This window comes from Lynx rufus, unplaced genomic scaffold, assembly GCF_022079265.1.
Source record: "Lynx rufus isolate CCGP_SWC_20201006 ecotype Redwood Valley unplaced genomic scaffold, mLynRuf1.p SCAF_16, whole genome shotgun sequence".
Classification (NCBI taxonomy): domain Eukaryota; kingdom Metazoa; phylum Chordata; class Mammalia; order Carnivora; family Felidae; genus Lynx; species Lynx rufus.
This window is the reverse complement of record NW_025814830.1, coordinates 19,018,976-19,029,197: the sequence shown is the minus strand read 5'-3', so window position 1 is coordinate 19,029,197 and position 10,222 is coordinate 19,018,976.

Below are 10,222 nucleotides of genomic sequence, written 5' to 3'. Positions count from 1 at the left end.
CATCACAGCCGCACTCTCCTGGAGCCTCCCTTGCCTGGTAGACGAGAGTAGAAGCAGCAGGGGCAGCATTCACTTGGACAGGAAGGATGCCTGCAATGGATCCTGGGCACTGCCAGCCTTCTCTACAGGTGCCTGACACGGGGGCACAGAGCACAAGACCCAGGCATGCAGGGCAGGTAACCAAGGTCCATGCCTTCCTCACCAGGGCTGGGCAAGTGGTGCCTTGTCCCTCAACCTGGGACCCTTAGACCTGCTCTCCTTGTACCTCCCCCCACCCAGGACTGGGAGAGGGTGGCTGCCTCCTTGAGCCCCAAGGTGTTAGGTACAGCCTGTAAGGACCCAAGGGCTCGAGTGGCCAGCAACCTTTGGAGGGCTTTCATTCATGCAGATTCATTGCTCTGTGCCATGCCAGGTGCTGAGGACACAGCTGTGAGTAACACAAGGTCCCCACTCTTAAGGTTTCTCCTCTGGCAGAGGAGACAGGCACAGAAGCTGGTGCTGTAGGTCCTAGTATGTGCTGTGATGGGACAGGGACTGAGGTATGACCGTGGGCAGGTGGAGGACAGCACGCCACAGAGGCAAGCTCCCTGTGATCGGTGAGAGAGTCAGCAATGCCATCTGGGGAGATGGTGTTCCAGTCAGAGGGAATGACAAGTGCAAAGGCCCTGAGGAGGAGAGGAGTCCATGTGTTCTGGATCAGCATGGCTGGATTGAGGCCAGAGAGGTGGCGGGACCAGCTCGGATGTGCCGAGAGCCACTGGAACCTTCAGCAGGGCAGCACGTCTGCTCTCGGCTTTCAAGAGCTTGCCCTGACAGCTGTGTGCAGATGGCTGAGGCAGAGAGAAGGGCTGTACAGCCCCCCAGACCCCTAGGATCCCTGAGACAAGGAACTAGGTTCCACTGAGGCTTCATCTGCCTGTGGTGGTGGGTGGCAGACAGCTGGCCTTGGCTGTCTCCATCTCTTCCTAAAGAGCCGGCCCCTCCCCTGTTCTACAAGATGTTCTGGATGACTGCAGATGGTGCATCAGGAAGCTAAATAAATGCCATGGGCTGAACTTTGCCCTGGACCAGTGAGGTCCAGTGATGACCAGTGCCCCTGGCCACTAAAGCACAAAGGGGAATGTGTTGGGAGGAAGCAGGGCCTCTCAGAAAAGAAGATCTGGGCCCAAGAAGAGAAGGGGATGCCTCAAGAGACCCCATCTCTCACTCTTTTACATCTGCTCCCCTCCAGAGACAACCTTGTCAGCCTGGCTTGGGTCAAGGGTCAGGCCAGGCCCTGCCTCCAGCCACCCCTGCCCCAGGCTGTTCTGAAAAGGGGCTTGCTGTCCACCAGGCTTGCTGTCCGCCAGAACGCAGGCTGCGTTCTCTCACCTGCCTCCCCAACAGGTGCGGTCCTGAAAAGCTCTGGAGTTGCCCCAAGCCAAGGCCACACAACTGACCCTCGCCCTTGGCTACCACTCCACCCCCACACATGCAGGAGGTCAGGAGTCCTCAGGCTGAATCGATGCCTCTGCTCTTCACAATGTTCCCTTTCCCCAGAATGAAGCTTGAGGTCTGGCTGCAGGACTGGGTCTGCTGGGCCTCCGTCCCAGCCTTCCCTCTCTCCTGGGGCTTCGCTTACAAGGCCTGGCAAGGGCACGGGAACCGGCTGTCCTGCCAGCCAAGTGCTCCCGTCTACCGCCTGGGAATCCTTCCTCCCAGCTGCGCGTGGACTCGGAGTGTCTGCCAGAGGCTGATCGTTCAGCCCAGGGAGGGGCCTCTCTTGCCCCTCCTCCTGGGAGATGGAGATGGGCCAGGGGAGGTTCTGAGGACCAGGCCCATGCCTATGAGGGGCACTGGAGCCCCCCACCACCTCAGCATTGCCTGAAGCGCCCTTGTGGCATCAGCCCTGACGGAAGTCGCTCCAGGTGGAAAGTGGAGTCTCAGCAGTGACCTCATGGCATTTGGGGACTGACTGACAGGCAGGCCCTTTAGAGTTTGACCTGCCCCTGGGCAGGGATGCGGTGCTCCCGAAGGACTCTGAGGATACTGAGAGAGGCCTCTGCGGGCAGTAAGCCAGTGACCCCTCCCTGGAAGTTTTGACTATTGGGATTTTTAGGTGCTGAGTCTTCTTAAATAGGGCCCACCTGCATGGGTACTGGGCACAATTGCCAGAAGCAGGGAGTCAGGCAGGGGGTTGACAGGACCAGAGGAATCTTATCCCTCCTTGATGATGGTGGGGGCAGTGGTACTGGTGCTGGTGGTGACAGCACGTGCCACTTTCTGAGAGCCGTCTCTCAGTAAGCCATCTATCAGCATCAGTCTCAGGAAGGCAGAGCCAGGTTACATAAGGCCATCCTGTGTCTGAAGGGGATGTGGCCTGAGTCCTGAGAGAAGGATAGACAAAGCCAGGAGCCAGAGCTCCCAGAACAGCTGTGTGATCAGGGAGGGCTTCCTGGAGAAGGTGGTGTTTGGTTGAGCCTCAAGGAAGTCATGACTTTATCAGAAAGGATGGTAATCTCCATTAGGACTGGAACTCTGGGTCGTTTTATTAACTGCCCTCCTGTCCCTGGCACTGAACATTTGTTGGTTAAATAAATGAATCAAGTAAGAAATGGGGTTGAAGGCAGGGCAGAAGGGATAATAATGAAATGGTCATTGAACCTCACCTCTGGAGCCTCCAGTCAAGGTGCTGGATGAGAATTGTTGGCCCTGGCCTCTTTCTGGAGGGTTGGGGACCAGCACTTCCCCCCAAACACTGACCTCTGCCCTGTCAGCAGGGGCAGGAAGTTCCTTTCCACCCCCTTCCAGGCAGAGCTTTCTGGAGATGTGATGTTAAGACCAGTTTGCAGGGGGACATCATTCAGGCTGGCATCAGAGGATTTCAGCTGGCCAGGCCTCTCCCCTGCCTCAGCTTGTTCTTGAGGACTCAGCTAGAAAGAGGATGCAGGGGACATCAGGGCCACTGCTGGACTCGGCTACCGGGCAGACTAGGAGTGACTGCAAGGCTGACCCAGTTCTCAGCCAGGATCCTGGAGCTCGTAGGCCATTCTTGCAAACTGAGGCAGCCACTTCTGCTGGCCTGCCTCTGACCCGGCCTTGCAGGAAGTAACCCTCCTGAGGGCTGTGGGCAGGGGAGAGGCCGCCTCTGAGTCGGGCTTTTCACACCTGGCACCAGCATGCTCTGGGCTGTCTTCCTGCCTGCCTCTGCACCCGGGCTCCCATGTCTGAGGGGAGGGAGCCCACGAAGGGGCCCGCCCCCTCGACGTGTATGCTCTGCCTTAGCCCTGAGCAGGTTCAGAGACCTGTGCCGGGATTTCAGATGTTGGGGCTGGGTCCACGAGCCACAGGAGGAATTCTGCATCACCAAACCCAACAGAACCAGACCCCAGGCTTCTCTTCTCTGACTTTGCCGACTCTGAACCCAGCATCTGCCTTTGTCCGTGAATTTGGGCCTCCCTGTGGACCCCAGTGCTGCTGCCACCTCTGCTCTGCAGCCTTCCTGGTTGTCCCAGGGCAGCATTGACTGTCCCATCCACGCTCCCAGAGCACCTGCAGCCTCTGCTGTGGCTCCCACCCTCCACCTGTCACGAGGTGTCTGAGTAGGCCTGTGCCCACCAAAGCTGGCCTTGGAGTCCAGGCTGCTTGAGGGCAGGGGGACCACTCATTCACCATTCACCTACAGCCCTCACATTCTCGGCAGAGTTCTGCAGATGCCTTTCTTTGAAGGTGGCCTTGTGACTTCCCCTAGCTCATGGAGGATGATGGCAAGATAATGGGGTCACTGGGGCCTCAGAGCCCCTGTGTCCGAAACTGACTCCACTGGCTTCCCCTAACCAGCTAATCCTGTCTCCACTGGTGCCCGTACCCAGGCCTTTGAGACAGACAATGGGGGGGTCTCCTGACCCTTCCCTTTCCTGTCCCCCCACTCTTGTACCTTTCCAGGCAAGCCGGGCCCAAACTGAGGGAGCCTGTGGTGCACGGGGGGCACCGAAGGAGCTCCTTTAGGGCCCTGGGGGGAGTAGTTCAGGCAAGACCACAGAGGGGCATGGGCCAGACCCCACAAGATAGTCTTTATCCCAGCAGAGAGGGAGCCCTGTGCACACACGTGCACACACACACACCTTCCACCCCTCTCAGCCTCCCTCCTAGTTTCCCAAACTCCCCATGTCAAAGCCTCAGACTAGCTTTTGGAGTAGTGTGCAAGGGAGGAATAGGGAGTAAGGACGGTTGCGGGGAGGGTGTCACACAAGGAGAGTGAAAACCCAGGGAGGCTCTCAGGAGCAGCTCATGTTTCCTTCACTGTTTGGGCAGGGAATCTGAGGCCCCAGGGGCAAGTGCACCCCTGACATGAGTCAGAGTCAGTGCCAGATGAGAGGCTGTGGCCAGAGCATTGTCCCATGTCCCTCCCAGAGTCCTGTCTCCTGCCAGCTCCCTTCACCACCACAGAGCCCAGCTCTGACTGAAATGTTCCAATGCAGAAAACAGAAAGGCAGGCGGGCAGGCAGGGAGGGAGAGAAGAGGGGTGGGCGAAGACCAAGCCAGATATTTCTGGGCAAAAACAAGGGGAAATTTCAATCCCTGGAGTGTCACTTCAGGGGGTCCGGCCAAATGTTTTGACCCCAAAGAACAGACTTTCCGGAGAACGGTTTCTGCCCACTGTGGCTCCAAGTTGGGAGGGAGAGGAGTCGGGTGCCTGAAGCCAGTGCTGGTGCTGCCCATTCTTTCTCTGCACAGCTGGGTTTAACAGGACCCCTGGGTGCCCACAGCAACACCCAGGGCTGTAGAAACCCAGGGTTCCAGGATTCTGGAACCACACACACACACACACCCCCCATAAGTTTTCCTTTGTGTGTACAAAAGGAAACTTTATGCGGTTTGCAAATTGCCAACATTCTTAAAATGCCAAAATGCCTTCCTTTGTATTCCAACCAAGCCTCCTGGGGTCCCCACCCCCACCCAGGAAGTAGATGAACCCTCTCAGCCTTGGCCCAAGCCAGCCACTTGCTAATCTCTTTCCCCAGGCTTGGGCTGGAGCTGGCCTAAAAGAGTGGAGTCAAGGCAAAGGAGCTCAGTGAGAGGGAGTCTGGGCGGGGGCTGGGATGCAGTCATCACCCCCAAGACAGGCCCAGGCTCCCCACATCTTCTGTTCTGCACTTGTGTCCTCACCTTGAAACACTGGCCTGCCCACAGCTCCTTGCCCCCTGCTGCTGCAGTGGGTTCATGGGGTGGTGGGCGCCCATGGCTCACCTGTGCACACGTTTCTCCTTTGGGTGCTCACACTCTGGTGTTTCCTGGAGTGAAGTAATACAATTGTATATATTGGTCTCTACTCCCAATTCCTGGCACAGAGCTCCTGAATACCTTGGAATTTCCCAGGTGACAGGAGTGCCTTATGTCCTAATGCAGTACTTAGTGGACAAGACCAAGCCATGATTAGAAGCTTGGAACTTTCAGTCCCACTCCTCATTCTCCAGGAAGGGGAGAAGGACCAGAAACTGAGTTAATGATCTGTCACGATGATGGTTCCATAAAACACCCGGAAGTATGGGTTCAGAGAGACTCTGGGCTGGTGAACACGTAGAACTGCTGGAAGGGAGGTGCGCTGGGGAAGGGGGAAGGTCCACACCCCTTACCACGTACTTGCCCTACACATCTCTTCACCTGGCTGGTCATCTGTGTCCTTTATCATATCCTTTATAGTAAACCACTAAATGTTTTTCACCGAGTCCTGTGAGCTGTTTTGGCAAATTATCAAACCCAAGGAGGGGAGTCATGGGAACGCTGACCCAGGTGACAGCCTGGGACTTGTGATCGGCGTCGGAAGTGGGGGCAATCTTGTCCATGGCATTTGCACTAACTCCAGGGGGACAAGGTCAGAACTGAATTGAATTGTAGGACACCCAGCTGGTTGTGGGGAATCTCTCGGTGTGGGGGAGAATCCCCACATGTGCTGTCAGAAGTGTTGTGAGTGTGATAGGGCCATGAGAATAAAGGCGGTCACAGGCATGTTTCTCACACACCCCTGGGGAAGCCCTCTTCCTTACTTTTGGTCACGGGCTTTAGTACAGCTGAGCCATCCACATCCTGGCTCTAGGAGTGGGCACAGGACCCGGGTCTGGACAACCAGCACAATTGGGAGGCCTGAGGGGACATACTGAGGGCTGTGAGGGTCCATATCCACGTCTCCCACCTGCACAGAGAGGAGTGGCTCTGAGTCACGTGGCAGGGAGTGGCAGCCCGGCTCTCAGGAGGGCCCAGGGAAAGGGAATGGGGCCCATATTCATCCTACAATGAGGCTGTGGCAAAGACAGTGTGCAGATTTCAATTCAATTAGGGAGAAACCCACCCAATGATGAACAGCTCCGAGATATGAAAACAGAGCATTCAAAAGCACAATGGACACAGTGATTGTTTCCTTTATTCAAGTCACAGACAAAGCGACATCTCACTCAGGCAGCCTCAATGTCTCACAAGCTGATTATCACATGAGTCAAAACTCTGAGGAACAAACATAATTCAGATGCAAACCTGATTTGGGGAAACAAAGCCCGTCCAGTCCCCGTCAAGTTAGGACAACAATGACGCAGAGACACTGAGCTCAGCAAGGATGTACTTTCTGAGAGTACCATGTCCTCCACTGTTCAGTCCAGGGTATGTTGAACATCGATCTCCTCTCCAAAGGTCAAGGAGTAAGCAGTTAGGAAAATCAATATGTCTTCAGAGCAGTACAAGGAGGAAATTAGCATGGGGCGGGACATGAAGTTCAGAAGTGGGGGCAGTTGGCCACCTGGGGTACCCGCTGGGACCTTTGGGTTTTTTATCGAAGTCTAAGCTACATCCAGTAAAGTGCGCAGATCTTAAGTGTTCAGCTCAGACTCCACACACACACACACACACACACACACACACACGGGTGGCCCACATGAGCAGCACCAAGGTCAAGATACAGAGGATCTCCAGCACCCAGAAGCCTCCCTCAGATTCTTCCAAGGGTCCCTGCCTCCGAGGGACTGGTGTTCACGTAAGTTTTCCCCTGTTTTTTTTTTTTTAACTTCATATAGATAGAATCATAGTCTAAGTTTTTGTTGTTGTTGTTCAGACTTCTTTGCTCAAATTCTGTCTGTAGGACTCTCCATGTTGTTGTAAGCATCTGTCTGTACTTGGTGTTTTGCATTGTGGTGGAATATTCTATTTGGTGGGCCCTCCACAACCGTATGTCCTCTCTACTGTGGATGGGCATTTGGGTAGTTTACAGTTCCAGGTCGTTACGAAAAAAGGGGCCATGACCATTCCGTAGACGTCTTTGGTGGACAAAGCTCTCATTTCTGTCAAGGGTATGGTTGGGGTGGCAGTGCTGGGCCACGGGACATACGTACGTGCAGCTTTAGCACATGCTGCCCGGCTGTCCCCTGCAGTGGTTGAGCCGGTTTGCACCCCCCAGCAGATGTGGGCTGCAGACGCTCCACACCTCACCAGCCTCACCAGCACTGTGTTCCGTAGGGCTCTCTCACTGCAGCGACTCTGGGGAGTCACCTGGAATGCAGCCTGACTCCAGAGCTCACCTCAGTGGGCTCGTGGGATGTGGCCTTTCCTTGTGCTCAGGAGAAGCCGGTGTGGGAGACTGAGGTGGTGCTGGTGTTGGGCCTGCACGTGAGATGGAAAATGAAACCCCAAGGAAGCCCATCGGTGTGATTTTTATTCATTCATTCATTCAACAAGAGCCCCTTGAGTACCTATAGCACTGGGGATACAGCTGTGGAGCTGTATCCTGCTCGCAGAGCTCGCACTCGTGTAGAGAGACAGACCACAAGCACAACTGGAAAATATATTATACTCTTTCATACCTCTGGGGTCTTTTCCAGCACTAGGAATATTCCCAACCAAGAGGGGTGCACTATGGAGGCACTCAGCCTGCCCCTTGTTAGTTCAGCTCTGTTGACAAGCCTTTTTTCATTTGGTTTCTGAAGAGATAATCTCAACACCCTTCTCCTTGATGTAGATCCTGTAATAATGGAGTATCTGAGAAGGATTGAGTGTACAGATAACAACAACACAGAGAGGGGGACGGTGAGAGCTGGGTGGCTACAATTTCAGATCGAGTGGCCAGACAAGGTGTCACTGAAAAGGTGTACTTGGGTCAAGACCTGAAGGAAGTGAGGCAGATATTTGGGAGAAAAACATCCCGGGCAGAGGAAGCAACAAGTGCAAATGCCCTGGGGTGGAGATGTCCCCAGGCTGGTGGAGGAGCACGGAGGAGGCCGGTGTGGCTGGCAGAGCGAGAGAAGGGGAGAGCTGCTGGAGATGTCCAAAGCTGGGGAGATGGAGCAGGGCCCTGGAGGCATCGTAAGGACTTTGGCTTTGCATGGAGCGACATAACAGGAGTCATGGGAGGTGTTTCAGCAGAGAAGCACGCCTGACTCACCTTTTAGCAGGACCACTGGCTGCCACGGACTGGACTCACGGGGGCCGGGAGGGCAACCTGGGAGCTGCTAAGGAGGTGGGAGGTGATGATGGCTGGCACCAGGCTCCGTGCAGAGGTGCTAAGACATTAAATACCGATATATTTGCAGGTGGGACCAACAGAATCTGCCAGTGCATTGGATACAGGGTGTGAGAGAAAGAGGTCAGTGCAGCTGCAAGCGTGAAGCTCCTGGTTTGTGAGACAGAGAAGGCTGGGGGCCAGCCACCAACCAGTGGTGGTTGTCTGTTGTGGTTTCTGAGCGGGGAGTGTGGGTATCAGGAGCTCAGTTTCGGCATGTAAAGTTGGAGACTGAATGCAAAGTTGTACGGGAAGGACTAGAGCACAGGCAAGAGTCCGGGCTGACAAACGCTGTTGCACACGTGGACAACCCCACAGGACAGACGGGAGGCTAGAGCCGCGGAGGTGGAGGTGGAGATTGGGGAGCAGCCGGCCAGGCCGGAGGAGGGCCTGGAGAGCGCGGCAGCCGGCAGGGGGCCCAGCCATGCCAGACGCTGCCCACGGGGGTCATCGGGTGGCATGAGGACCAAGAGCCAGCCTGTGTTCAGTAACGTGGATGTCACGTGAAGTGGTCGCCTACAATGTGGCTGCTGTGACAGGAGAACATTTAGTGGGCTGGTAGGAGCAGAGGCCCACTGGAAAGCACCCGGAGAACAGAGCCAAACTGGTGAAGTCATCTGAAGAATTCCATTGCAAAGGGGAAGAGAAACGCCGCAGTGGCTCGAGATGGAAGAGGTGCTTTATGTATGTGTGTGTATATATATATGTTCATGTTTATTCATTTTTGAGAGATAGAGCGCAAGTGGGGGAGGGGCAGAGAGAGAGAGGGGGAGACACAGAATCAGAAGCAGGCTCCAGGCTCCGAGCTGTCGGCACAGGGCCCAACGCGGGGCTCGAACCCACAAACCGTGAGATCATGACCTGAGCCGAATTTGGTCGCTTAACCTACTGAGCCACCCAGCCGCTCCCAGAGGTGCTTTTTAAACAGCTTTATTGGGATATAATTCACATCCCATAAAATCTATCTGCCCTTTAAAGTTTGCCGTTCAGTGATTGCTAGTATATTCACAAGATTGTGCACCCGTTCCCACTATCTAATTCCAGGAGATTTTCATCACGCCAGAGTGGAACCCCACACCCACGAGTGCTCACTGCCCGTTCTCCCCTCCCCCGGCCCCTAACAACCACCCATTTGCCTTCAGTCTCTATTCTGGACATTCCACACAAGTGGAATCGTACAATATGTGGTCTTTTGCAACTGGCTTCTCCCACTTCACATCTTCCCACGTTCATCCCTGTTGTAGCATGTATCGGTATATAATTCCTTTTTATTGCTGAATAACATCCCATCGCATGTTTCAGACAATGTACATACCGCATTTTGTGTATCCATTCATCAGCTGACAGACACCTAGGTTGTTAACCCTTTTTGATTCTTATGAAAAATGCTGCTAATGGACATTCACATACAGGTTTTTGTGTGGACATGTTTTCAGTTCTCTGGGGTATATACCTAGGAGTAGAATTGCTGGGTCATATGGTAACTCTATGTTTAATATTTTGGGGAACTGCCAAACTGTTGTCCAAAGTGGCTGCACCATTTTATGTTCCCACCAGCAATATATAAATGTTCCAATTTCTTCCCGATCTCATCAACACTTGTTATTGCCTTTTTTATTTTAGCCATCAGAGTAGGGGAGAAGTGGCATCTCATTGTTGTTTTGATGACTAATGATGTTGAGCACCTTCTCATGTGCTTCT